Source organism: Ips typographus, linkage group LG3, assembly GCF_016097725.1.
Source record: "Ips typographus isolate SLU linkage group LG3, UJ_Ityp_2.0, whole genome shotgun sequence".
Lineage (NCBI taxonomy): Eukaryota > Metazoa > Arthropoda > Insecta > Coleoptera > Curculionidae > Ips > Ips typographus.
In genome coordinates this window covers 18463491-18476507 of record NC_138424.1, presented here as the reverse complement: position 1 = coordinate 18476507, position 13017 = coordinate 18463491, and the positions used below count along the sequence as shown (strand labels likewise).

Sequence of the window (13017 nt, the reverse complement as noted above, 5' to 3'; positions counted from 1 at the left end):
GAAAAGAGCTAGTTCATAAGGTATTTTTGCAGAAGAAATGTTAAGATCATACTTCACAGGATCATTTCTGTAGTATATCTTCGCATACTCTCTACTCACAAGTAGAGTTATCGCAGCCATGAGGATGAGACGAAGTCTCGTTTCTTGAGCGTGAGATATGTCTCTGAACCACCTTCACGGTGGATCAGTGGACGCCGATGATCGTTCAACCATCGCTTTTTGCGATTGGGGATGGAAACGAGGCAGTCTGAGTGGTTGCGTTTTATAGAATTTAACAAAAGTGTTGCTTATCTTTGATACGTGACAAAACGCAGCTGATTACCCGTTTTACGGCAGAGTATTTTTATTTTCAGTCACGTTTTCTTTATTGGGCATGCAATTTTCAACTTTGTAGACACGTAGTAGAGATTAGGCAGATAAGGCTTAAAAGTAAAAGAGCAATCATACATTGCAAAAATGTGGATGACAAACTTGTTCAACTTATTTTTACGTTAATTCATTCATATGCGTATGCCAGTGTCTTTTTCAAATTGATCGAATTCAGTTCAACTTAACGAGCAGATAGTATAAAAATATAAAGAAGCTAAGGTAGATAGCTTTTAGATTCGTATAAGCTTTTATTAAAAAAGCGCAAGAGTGTATTCATGGGATACAATATGATTTAAGTATTTATAAAACAAAAGAAACCGGTTTCATCACAACAATATGACTAAAAGGTCATAATAAAATTTTGACCGCCATATCATCAAGAGAATCATATGTCAGATGATAGCTGAATGCAATTTACTACCGCCAGAGTGAGCCACCGTGCCTTTGTAACTCTTTCCCTTACAATCATTTTATAGACTCGCAATTTAAAATTAAAATCGTTATCGCTTCTCGGCCTTTTGGCTAAGATCAAAGTGTAGTATCTGTTCTTATCAGCTTAATATCTGATACGTCCCGCATGCGGGACCAGTATATTAAACTGATTTTTGGAAATTGACGGAGGTTAGGGGCTTGCTCCACCTCTGTCGCGGGTTGGCCCGGTATTGCAGTACCGCCGGGATCGGCCCATTTTAAGTAATTCAAAGTAAAACTTAGACAATTATTCAGTGAGTAAAGTCCTTACTCTGCTAGTGTACTTAAAATCAATCGAACTTGATCTATCAATATTTTGACTTAGCAACCAACCATCAAGATCACAAGAGTGACATAAAACTGTATTTACGCAACTAAGCAAAAACAGAAAGTAATAGCAAAATATTATCATACCCTTTATTTTGAGTCATAAGCCTTTTCTTTGGTGTAAAATATTCAGATTACGATAGTCTTCCGTGAAATTCAATTAAAGTACTCCTCTAGAAATTCCAGCAAACATCTTGTAATAATCCATTTCCCTGACTTGTAACGTAAATTACGAAAAACCGACCCTTACCCTTCGAATGTTTAAGATACTTGTAGATGCTTAAAAAAAGTGCCCCCAGATACTGTGGAGACTACAGGCTGATAAGTCTAATAAGTCTTGCTCTCAAAGTCTTTCTCCGAGTCGTCCATGCCCGAATACATAGTAAGTGCGAAGCAATGAGCGGAGAAACTCAGTTTGGTTTTATAAAGGGTCTAGGCACTAAGGAGGCACTCTTCTCTATGAAACTACTTATCCAGAAGTGTTATGATCAGAGGCGAGATGTGTTTATCTGCTTCATAGATTATCAAAAAGCTTTTGATAACGTTAAACACCATCTTCTTTTAGCAAGGCTGCAAGAGATTGGCATAGATTCTAGACATCCGTGTGATCCAGCGTCTTTACTAACAACAGACTGCCGTGGTAATAGTGAACAGCGAAGTCACTACTACATTTCGTATATCCAAAGGGGTTCGCCAGGGATGCGTTCTGTCACCAATCTTATTTAATATTTATGTTGAAAAGATATTTGAGCTGGCTCTTCAAGAAGATAAAAGAGGAATTACGGTCAATGGAGTCCCGATATATGCAGATAATACTGCCCTACTGGCCCATTCACCCAAAGACATTTAACAGCTTGTAGACAGAGTAAACCAAGTGGGTATACAGTTCGGACTGACAATCAACGCATCTAAAACAAAAGTGATGGCCATTACCCGACGACTTGTCTACTATGTGATCGGAGTTGACGGAAAAAGCTTAGATCAAGTGTCACGTTTTGTTTATCTGGGTTCCACCATTAAAAAAATAAAATTTTTCCAAAAATGGGATTGTGATGAGGAAGTCAAAATACGAATAGGACAAGCTAAGACCACATGTATGAAGCTGAACAATTTAATGCTCCCAATGGCACTACGTCTTTGGGTTGTCAAATGCTACGTGTGGCCTATCCTCCTGTATGGTGCAGAGACATGGTCGATAAAAGTCAGGATCCTGAACCGTATAGAGGCATTTGAAATGTGGACCCTTTGCAGACTCCTCCGCATTTCATGGACTGGGCGCAAAACCAACGAAGAGGTGTTGAGGAGTTCAAAGAACGTTGCTTGGAATTGGAAATCTTATCTTGGTCATATACTGAGAGGCGCGAGATATTCCATTCCAAAGTTGATCCTGCAAGGCAAGATAGAAGGTAAGAGAGGCCCGGGTAGAAAGCAACACTCGTGGCTCCGAAACATAAGGGACTGGTGCGGAGTAAGAGATGCCGCCAAGCAGAAGATGGCACCCTCCAAATGACACAAGTATACGATTAAGGATCGCCAAGATGCGCGTATGCACAAGGCACAACTAGAAGAAGTAGGAGCTTCTGGCACTTTTTAGAAGGTTGTGTCAGTAGCATTTAGAGGTCCCTGGCACTGGACTTTGTACGTTACATTTTGAAATGCTTAGAGCATCTGAAACCCTTTTGAAAATGTGACATCAGTAACTTCACTTTAAAAAAAAGGCGTTATTAAGCAAAAACTTACACTAAAACTTCATTTATTGAAATAATATAAGGAAGGAATATGTGAGACTAGCATACTTTTCCTATTTCTTACCCAGAACAGGAGAACGGACCAGTATACCAAAAAGTCGTTCCTGTTCTTGCTATGATACAAATGTGCTATCAACACAAAAAACAAAAATGCTAATCAATCAAACGACAACCTTGTTCCTTTATCTTTGGTTTCATCCTCGCATCAAGAATTAACATATTCCAGTGTGCTGCATTAAGAAACGTCATTCCAGAGCGAGAAACCAGATTAAAAATATCAAATTTAAAGTTCCAGCTTGCTATACAAACTCGTTTAAACCCACCACACTGTCAAGTGATACTAACAATAGCGTTGAGGGCTCTAATTCTTGAAAGCAGCGAACGAAATTCTCAAGTAAAGTGTAGATAGAATGTAACAAAAGAGTTGACAATGGCAGGATTCTGTCACATTCTGCATACCCTTGTATTGACACCTCCTTTCCTTCGTTTCAAGAATACACATCCAGAAGGGATTTCCAAAATCTTGCGCTCAAAAATTAGACTGCGAGAAGACTGTTAATGTTTAGTTATTTGTTCTGTTTTTTTTTTTTTAATTTAAATTAAGTTAATTGGAATATTTTATTTTATATATTTTGTAATTAGTGTGAACAGTGATTAACTACATAGTTAATTAAAAAATTCTCTTAATGTTATTTCTTTTATGTGGTACACCTACAAGGTGACTTTTTACAACACTTCAATTTGATTACCACTGAAACAATTCAAACATATAAAAGTTTTTATTTGGACAGCTAATTTTTTAGTTGTTTGTAAAGCTCTGAATTTTAAGAACAAAAAGGGTTTTAAATTGTCAGTAATTTACCGAATAATGCTTGCTGTTTACCACAAAACACGATATTTGAAGCATGATAATGTACAAATAAATTTAAAACAGCTTATTATAAGGATTATCAAACTCACGCCAATCCTTCACAAAACGGAAAAAAAACGTCATTTTTTCTCTTTCAGACTCTAAAAAACCTTTTCCACTTTAAAAGTGTTGAAATTAAAGTTGAAAACCTGCCAATTGATTTGATTGTTGCATTTCAAGGTTTAACAGTCTAATTTGGAGCTTGTAAGGCAACTAACCAGTTAAAAATCATAAAAATAATGCTAAGATATGAAAATTTACGGAAATTGATCAATTACTACTCTAAAAGTGTTGAAATTGAAGTTGAAAATTTGAAAATTGACTTGATAGTCGCATTTCAAGGTTTAACAACGTAATTTGGAGCTTGAAAATCAATTTACTAGTTAAAAGTCATGAAACTACTACTAAAATAAGAAAATGTACTGAAATTGGTCAATTTTCATACTAAAACTGTTGAAATTGAAGTTCCTGAAAAATGATTTTAGTTAATTTTCAATCATTCACAAGTTAGTCTGGAATATGCAAAATCAATTATCTAGTTAATAATCCTAAAATTGATGCTAAAATATAAAAATTTAGTGAAATCAGTCAATTTCCACTCTAAAAGTGTTGAATTTGAAGTTGAAAACTTGCAAGTTGACTTGATTGTTGCATTTCAAGGTTTAACAGTCTAATTTGGAGCTTGTAAGTCAACTAACCAGTTGAAAATCATAACAATAATGTTAAGATATGAAAATTTAGTACTGTTTTAGTACTGTCTTCTATACACAGTATTTTTCATAAATATTCAGACTAAGAAAAAGGCAGGACTGCCTAATTTGTACAAATTTGTAGTATTCCAACCATGAGATCGTCTTGTTAACGAGCAATCTTGAAGACACAGCACCTTTTGGAAAGATTAAGTGAGCGATGCGGACGATGCGAATACGGACTAAAAATTAACTTTAAGAAAACCAAATTAATGGTAGTTACAAAGTTCCCGCAGAATCTGAACCATGTGAACCTGACGGTGACAAACAGCACGATAGAGAATGTCCTAGCCGACATATAAATATTTAGGGATACAAGAGAGATAAGAACAAGGGTAGAGAGAGCCAGAACAACATTTATAGAGGTGAAAAATGTATTTACGAGTCGGAATCTAACCATGAAACTTAGGATGAGGATGCTTCGTTGTTATGTTTTTTCCACGCTCTTGTACAGAGAGAGACCCTCAAGAAAAACCACATGGACAAACTGCAGACCTTTGAAGTGTGGTGCTACCGTAGAATGTGGAGGATTCCCTGGACCGATAGAATTACTAATGCCCAAATGCTGAACCGGATGTAGAAGGAGTGCGAAATAGTTAAAGCCATAAAAAATAGAAAGTTCCAATATCTGGATCATATAATGAAAGGACAGAAATACACACTTCTACAACTGATAGTCCAAGGAAAGATTAGGGGAAGACGGAACATTGACAGACACCGCGTGTCCTGGCTAAGGAACCTAAGATTGGTTTGATTGTAGCAACGTTCAACTGTTCAGAGCTGCAGTCAACAAGGTCCGGGTTGCTTGTGATGATAGCAAACCTCCGATAGGAGATGCACTATAAGAAGAACCATGTGCATCTGGTAGCTGAGAACATTTTTAGAACACTGGTTCTTATATCAAGTAATAATTAATGATTTGATAGAAGATGATAATAGGTTATAACTCCAAGATATAGTGCGTTGAAAATTACTAAAATTTTTGCTGTTACTGGAGTGATTTTCTTAAAAACAGCAATAATTTGATTATTTAATTTGCATCATTATCAAAAATGTTTACAAATAAAAATATTATTAAATGAGGAGAATCACCCTTCGCCCACTAATATTTGGCGCCAAACGCATCGATAAACGTGACTTTGATGCCGATTGTGTAGAACTGGGAATTTCCGAATAGGGACACCTGTGTCGCCCTTTTTTACGTGTTTACTTTTATCTAAAAGGTCGGTTGTGTTTGAGTACAGTTATGAAATGTCCAAAAAACATCTTTGTTAACGCGTTTTTAGTTTAGTACAACATTTTAACTGATGCTGTGTAGTTGTTATGGTGAAAGAAACTTTATATGTGCTGCTTATGTGATATTCATGTGACTGGATTTGCGTAAGTTTTTTCATTACACACAAGCCTTGCTATCTGTTAAAACATTTAATTAACTTGTTGGATCACTTTTATAAGGTGATTTTGTGTGTTAAGTGTATAAAAGTGTTTTTTCTCTTTTAAAGTCAACCTGTTTCTGGTACATTTACAAAATTGTTTTGTCACGCAAGTTCAATCTTATCACGTTATAATCCTACAATATGTAAGTGAAGTTTAGTTTACAATAATTGACAATAAGAACATTCCTAACAGATTTAAAATCAGTTTGAACGTGGTTCATAGGTACAGTTTTCTTTGGAGAATACTATATTTTTTTCATTTTCAATTAACGCAAATTAAAAATGACTTAATAGGTAATTTTCTGTTGTGGCTAGATTTTTAAGAACCTTTCTTACAAAATCGTAGAAAACTATGACCTTTTGAAAGCTGTGTACAGGGTGTCTAAAAAAAGTTTGGCAAAGTTGTGATTGTGTGACATTAAAAAATCGGATAAGTTAATTACTATAATTCCGCTCATCTGATCCTGTATCAGTTTATATCATTATTGAAATCAAGATTGAATCCAACCTAACCACCAATTTTAAGAGTTTGTTCTTTTTAAGGAAAGAATCGCTTAGAAAGTGAGTTTGAAATTGTTATTGTTGAACTAATTAATTTTTTATAAAATAGAAGCATTTTATCAACTCTGTACTTGATAATTTTGCCCCACATTTGGCCCGTAGATTGGTAATTTTTGTTTTTCGATTTACTGAAGTTTCACGCAGTTTAGTAGGAAATTAATCTATTTCTTAATATCTCCTTATACACAAGCTTTGTTGTTTTCACTATAAATGATTAAATCCAAATTAGGACTCTTAAAATATATTGTTTTAAGCCTTTAAAAGCTGGTTACATAATTAAATTGAAAGTAATAAAGTTCTATATAAAATCTACTCTAAAATGGGCTAAAATCTGAAGAAAATTTAATAAATATCTTGGGTGATTTTTTTTTGATTAGATATTAATTTTTGTCTTCAAAGAATTTTTTTAATTTTATTTTTTATGGATTTTGCATCTTTTTATGCAAAACAAATCTCAGAAATGATAATTTAAGTTTGACATAACATGCGAATTACAGGATGGCCACCTTTTCGTTGGTTCTATGCAGAGCAAACGGTAATAGACAGAAAAAAAATAGATGTTACAAAAAATAAAATTAGATTTAGAACATGTTCTAGGTTCTGATTGTAACATTAATGTTCAATCAGACTAAAACATCAAAATGGCTTTGTCTTGGTTATAATATCAGAATGTTTAAATATATTGTAATCTCCTTAGCCATGTCACGTCATTGAGAATAGAGAAGCATTATATTTTGGTGTGGTGTGGCTTCGAGAATGAGCAATGAGTGAAGACGTTATTTTACACCAAAGAAAAGGTTTTGTGACCAAAAGTAAAGTGTATAATACTATTTTTAGTCGCCTATGGTTTTAGGTCACTATTGTGGTGTTGGTGGTTGCTAAACCTAATTATTTAAGTTTCACTATCACACGTCAGAAAACCTGGAAACGATAGTGTGATAACATTATGTAAGTTTTAGGTAATAAACTTTTGTCAGCTTTTGCTGGATTTTCTTTCATATTTTCTAAAATTTTGTCCAACTTTTGCCATTTTCACTGACTGACAGGACTATCAAAGTCACATCATTCAGGTAATATAAACACTAAACAACATACCGATGAAGGTATTACTTTTCAATGCCATAAACAGTAAATAATTGCTGAATTAGGTGAAACATAAAACATTGCATGCACCACAGGCGTTAGGGAGAGTATAAGGTCCATCAGGCCGAAACCTATCTTCCAGGACATCTACCGTCAGGATGCGTATTCTTGAAACGAGGGAAGGGAGGTATCAAGAGAAAGATCTGTAGGACGTGACAGAAACCCGTTATTATCAGCTTCTTCTGTCACATTCTATCAACACACTTCTCCTGAGATTTCCTTTCCCTGCCTTCAAGAATTAGGCCCCAGGACATTATGACCTCTCTCTAACGCTTTGGTACATAAATAGCAATTTTTATGAGATAATAATTAAAAAGCTTTTGTGATCAAATCAAAACTACTTGCGTGTCAGTATAAATGTTAGTGACTTTTTTACATTTTGGTCAAAGTTATTTGTTTGTTGGCAAATGTTTAAATACATTTTCTTAACATCATTTAAAAGGGAAGCTTTTTGAAGAAAAAAGCAAATAGAAAATGGATTTGTTTCCTCATTTAAAAGTCCCTAGATGGATATGACAAGGAGTTCTGGGATGAATCTACGGAAGATAAAAGGTATCGATATCGAATTTGTGCATTTGCTAAGAACACACACTTTAATAAAACTCTTTTTAAATTGGATAAAATGGGCCAATCCCGGCGGTACTGCAATACCGGGCCAACCCGCGACAGAGGTGGAGCAAGCCCCTAACCTCCGTCAATTTCCAAAAATCAGTTTAATATACTGGTCCCGCATGCGGGACGTATCAGATATTAAGCTGATAAGAACAGATACTACACTTTGATCTTAGCCAAAAGGCCGAGAAGCGATAAGGATTTTAATTTTAAATTTCAACCCAATAAAAACGTATCATTTAAAAGGGTTATAATGACATATTGGTTCCCTCTGGCGGTAGTAGAATGAAATACATTCTACAATATGATCATGTCTTGGACGTTGTGGTGAATCTTTTAGAACTATTACCAAAACTATAATTTTACATAAAATACTCCTATCATCTTCTAGTACTTGATAAAACTTTATAGTAATTAAGATACCAAGAGCATTATAAGGACAATAATGCATGAGGTCGATAGGGTGGAACACGAGGGCCTCCGGCCCGAGGGGTATACTTCGCCCGTTGGCATTATTTCCTATACTACCCTCACCTGAGGGCATTATTTCTTACATAATTAACCTTAATAGGTGTCATTATTGATGAAATAATAGCCCTGTCGGACATTAAAAATATAAAGCTTCTCTATTCTCTATGACATGGTTAAGGAGGTTACAAAATATTTCAAGACATTCTGATATCATACAGATCATAACCAAGACCACAAGGAATATTGAAGGAATAGATCGGATATGAATGAGAGCCATTTTGATGTTTTAGTCTGATTGAACATTGATGTTACAATGAGAACCTAGAACATGTTCTAAATCTAATTTGGTAGATATTGTAATAATTATTAGCCTGTCACCATTCTGTCCAGTCTGTCATGACTGAGTTGACTTCAGTTTGCAAAAATAGATGGCTCTGCTCTGAAAATTAGACTTTTGTAGATAATGGAAGTAGAGAGACGGAGCAAGACTTTACGTTTGGATCGTTACCCTGGACTCTCTTCAAAGCGAATAAATCTTTCGCCTTTTACTAAAGATTTCCGTGGAGAGGGTCAATATAAATGGGTCTGATTATTGAATTTTTTCCATGCCCGGCTTCGGCTGGGCGCTTAAACGAATTGAAAGAAAAATTATCAATGATGTACGAGTAGAATAGATGTAGATGGTTACAGGGAATAGTGTAACAATAGTTGTTCCGTTCTTTGTAATTTGCTATGCCAGATTGTCGGTACTTTAAAGGTATTTCTTATCATTTAATTTCGTAGTTTTAAAGTAATAAACGTGAACTGAACATGTTATGGGGGGCCATACATTATTTTAGGGCTTATCCTTTGCATCACACATGTTTAAAGATTGATCATTTGTAATTTGGTACTTTAATGTGAAAAATATTAACTTAAATCTGTTATTTATAATTGTCAATTATTATTATTGAAGCCAACCTGTTAATAATTTCACAGATAATATACACATAAATATTATATACATTCACCACACTTTTCTTTACTACATATACTGTCTGTATAGATGGCAGCACTATCAAACGTTAGCCGCGCCCAAAAGATAAAAACGATCAACTGCTTCTTTGGTTGGGACGAAAAAGCATACTTACCTGGCGTAGGGGTTTACAGTGATCAATAAGGCTGTTCCCCCAGGGTGAGGCCCTCCATTGCACTACGGTAGGGCTGACCCCTGCGATTATCCCTAATGCGGATAACTCGGGCGCGTAATTTTTGGTAGTCGGGACTGCGTACGCGCTGTCCCGGATTAAATAACTTAAAAGAATAGTATATTTTATTATCAGTCAAAAAAAAAGAAAATTCCTGTGCGTGCGTAGCAGTTTTCCGTGGGAGACGAGACGGATACGGAAAGTCGAAAGTATCGATCGATACCTGTGATCGGATTGCGAACGCTTGATTCGAAGTGAGTTGGTATCGAATTCTGATTTTAAATGGTTTTTGGTGATACTTTACGAATTCCAAACAAAGTGAACTATTTGATAAAGCGTTCTCGTTAGTGTCTGACTTGTATCGAGTTCACAGAGTATCACAAAACAGCATTTACAATCATGATTCGAGACAGACTCGTTTCGTATGGAGCGTTTGCAATCCGACTGCTGGTATCAGTCGAGGCATCCGATAGTAAACAGGAAAGTATCGATATAATTTGTCTTTTACGGTCAAGATTTAATTTTGGAATGAAAGAAGATAAATAAAAACAATTATAATTAATAAATGGTCACTGTGGTCAGGTATATTATCCGTATTACCGATGCGGACGTCTTAAGCTGGTGAACGTTGAAAACGTGTATTTACGTTCTACTTTTCAACAACAGAGCGAGCCACCTACAAACTCTCCTCGTTGTGGACGAAAAGAGCTAGTTCATAAGGTATTTTTGCAGAAGAAATGTTAAGATCATACTTCACAGGATCATTTCTGTAGTATATCTTCGCATACTCTCTACTCACAAGTAGAGTTATCGCAACCATGAGGATGAGACGAAGTCTCGTTTCTTGAGCGTGAGATATGTCTCTGAACCACCTTCACGGTGGATCAGTGGACGGCGATGATCGTTCAACCATCGCTTTTTGCGATTGGGGATGGAAACGAGGCAGTCTGAGTGGTTGCGTTTTATAGAATTTAACAAAAGTGTTAGGCATTTTAGTTGCTTATCTTTGATACGTGACAAAACGCAGCTGATTACCCGTTTTACGGCAGAGTATTTTTATTTTCAGTCACGTTTTCTTTATTGGGCATGCAATTTTCAACTTTGTAGACACGTAGTAGAGATAAGGCAGATAAGGCTTAAAAGTAAAAGAGCAATCATACATTGCAAAAATGTGGATGACAAACTTGTTCAACTTATTTTTACGTTAATTCATTCATATGCGTATGCCAGTGTCTTTTTCAAATTGATCGAATTCAGTTCAACTTAACGAGCAGATAGTATAAAAATATAAAGAAGCTAAGGTAGATAGCTTTTAGATTCGTATAAGCTTTTATTAAAAAAGCGCAAGAGTGTATTCATGGGATACAATATGATTTAATTATTTTTTAAGTATTTAAATCAAAAGACACCGGTTTCATCACGACAATATGACTAAAAGATCATGATAAAATTTTGACCGCCATATCGTCAAGAGAATCATATGTCAGATGATAGCTGAGTGCAATTTACTACCGCCAGTGTGAGCCACCGTGCCTTTGTAACTCTTTCCCTTGCAATCATTTTATAGACTCGCAATTTAAAATTAAAATCGTTATCGCTTCTCGGCCTTTTGGCTAAGATCAAAGTGTAGTATCTGTTCTTATCAGCTTAATATCTGATACGTCCCGCATGCGGGACCAGTATATTAAACTGATTTTTGGAAATTGACGGAGGTTAGGGGCTTGCTCCACCTCTGTCGCGGGTTGGCCCGGTATTGCAGTACCGCCGGGATCGGCCCATTTTAAGTAATTCAAAGTAAAACTTAGACAATTATTCAGTGAGTAAAGTCCTCCTTCTTACTCTCCTAGTCAAGTGTATTAAAAATAAATCAAATTTGATATTTTTATTCAGTCATAGAAATTGCGTAACAGTTATTACACTATCCAGGTTTTCTACGAATAATAGTAAAACTATCAGTACTTAGACTTGGCAACCATCAAGACCACAAGCGTGACATAAAACCGTATTTACGCAACTAAGCAAAAACAAAAAGTAATAGGAAAATATTATCGGATACCCTTTATTTTGAGTCATAAGCCTTTTCTTTGCCCTAAAATATGCAGATTCGTATTAACTTTTTAATGATCATTTTCCAAGCCGCACTATAAAATTATAACGCATCTCTTTAGACATAGTTTAAGATTACTAGAGAGATTATTTAAAAATATTGTAATTTTCTAAAGATCATTTGATCAGTAACCAAGACCAACAAAGAATATTGAAGGACTATTGGATGTGAGTGAGACGCATTTTGACGTTGATCCGACATGTTCTAAATCTAATTTTGTAAAGATTGGAATGTAATCAATGTAGAGATAGTAATCTGTCACCAATGTGTCAAGTTTCTAACTTCAGTTTACAGAAATAGATGGCTCTGCTCTTAAAATCAGACTTTTGTAGATAGTGGAAATAGAGAGATCAGTAGGATTTTACGTTTGAATCGTTACCCTGGACTCTCTTCAAAGCGAATAAATCTTTCGCCTTTTACTAAAGATTTCCGTGGAGAGGGTCAATATAAATGGGTCTGATTGAATTTTTCCCATGCCCGGCTTCGGTTGGGCGCTTTAACGAATTAAAAGAAAAATGAACATTTTATGAAGAGCCATACAACTTACTTTACATCACACATGTTCAATGATTTCAGGTAAACCTGGCTCTCTATAGGATTCGCCCAAACACTGAATAATTACTGATTAATATCATTTATGACCATAATCAGAGTTTTGATTTTATAGTGTCTAATAGAATGCGTGTAATTTGACTTACATACAGTATACTGGTTATTGGTCTAGTTTACACTGTTGGGTCACTTGGTTCGGTACACAGGAACTAAAGGGGAGATAGGATCATATGTTTGCTTCTTGATCGTTTATACCGCAAAGGAACGAGCGATCGAATGACCCGACCTGGAGAAATCAAGAAACAGTGGTTTTGTTGTTTAAAATAGCATATTTTTTCAAACAAAAGTTTCAAATTAAGCAGACGATGGCTTAT

The 13017-nt window shown here is 35.4% G+C and overlaps 1 protein-coding gene and 8 non-coding genes across 10 annotated transcripts in view; 8 read left to right on the top strand and 1 right to left on the bottom strand.

Moving 5' to 3' along the window:
- The window catches only part of LOC145726112 (uncharacterized), a 134741-nt gene that overhangs the window by 107735 nt on the left and 13989 nt on the right, over nucleotides 1-13017 (top strand). The window lies entirely within an intron of this gene.
- Nucleotides 43-256, top strand: LOC145727352 (small nucleolar RNA U3). Its single transcript, XR_014177872.1, has one exon. It is a non-coding gene; the product is annotated as a small nucleolar RNA U3 (small nucleolar RNA).
- LOC145727345 (U2 spliceosomal RNA) lies at nucleotides 872-1062 on the top strand. The gene has a single exon (XR_014177865.1). It is a non-coding gene; the product is annotated as a U2 spliceosomal RNA (small nuclear RNA).
- Nucleotides 8332-8522, bottom strand: LOC145727347 (U2 spliceosomal RNA). The gene has a single exon (XR_014177867.1). It is a non-coding gene; the product is annotated as a U2 spliceosomal RNA (small nuclear RNA).
- LOC145727358 (U5 spliceosomal RNA) lies at nucleotides 9302-9423 on the top strand. Its single transcript, XR_014177878.1, has one exon. It is a non-coding gene; the product is annotated as a U5 spliceosomal RNA (small nuclear RNA).
- LOC145727362 (U1 spliceosomal RNA) lies at nucleotides 9920-10081 on the top strand. The gene has a single exon (XR_014177881.1). It is a non-coding gene; the product is annotated as a U1 spliceosomal RNA (small nuclear RNA).
- LOC145727351 (small nucleolar RNA U3) lies at nucleotides 10727-10940 on the top strand. Its single transcript, XR_014177871.1, has one exon. It is a non-coding gene; the product is annotated as a small nucleolar RNA U3 (small nucleolar RNA).
- Nucleotides 11578-11768, top strand: LOC145727344 (U2 spliceosomal RNA). The gene has a single exon (XR_014177864.1). It is a non-coding gene; the product is annotated as a U2 spliceosomal RNA (small nuclear RNA).
- LOC145727359 (U5 spliceosomal RNA) lies at nucleotides 12467-12585 on the top strand. Its single transcript, XR_014177879.1, has one exon. It is a non-coding gene; the product is annotated as a U5 spliceosomal RNA (small nuclear RNA).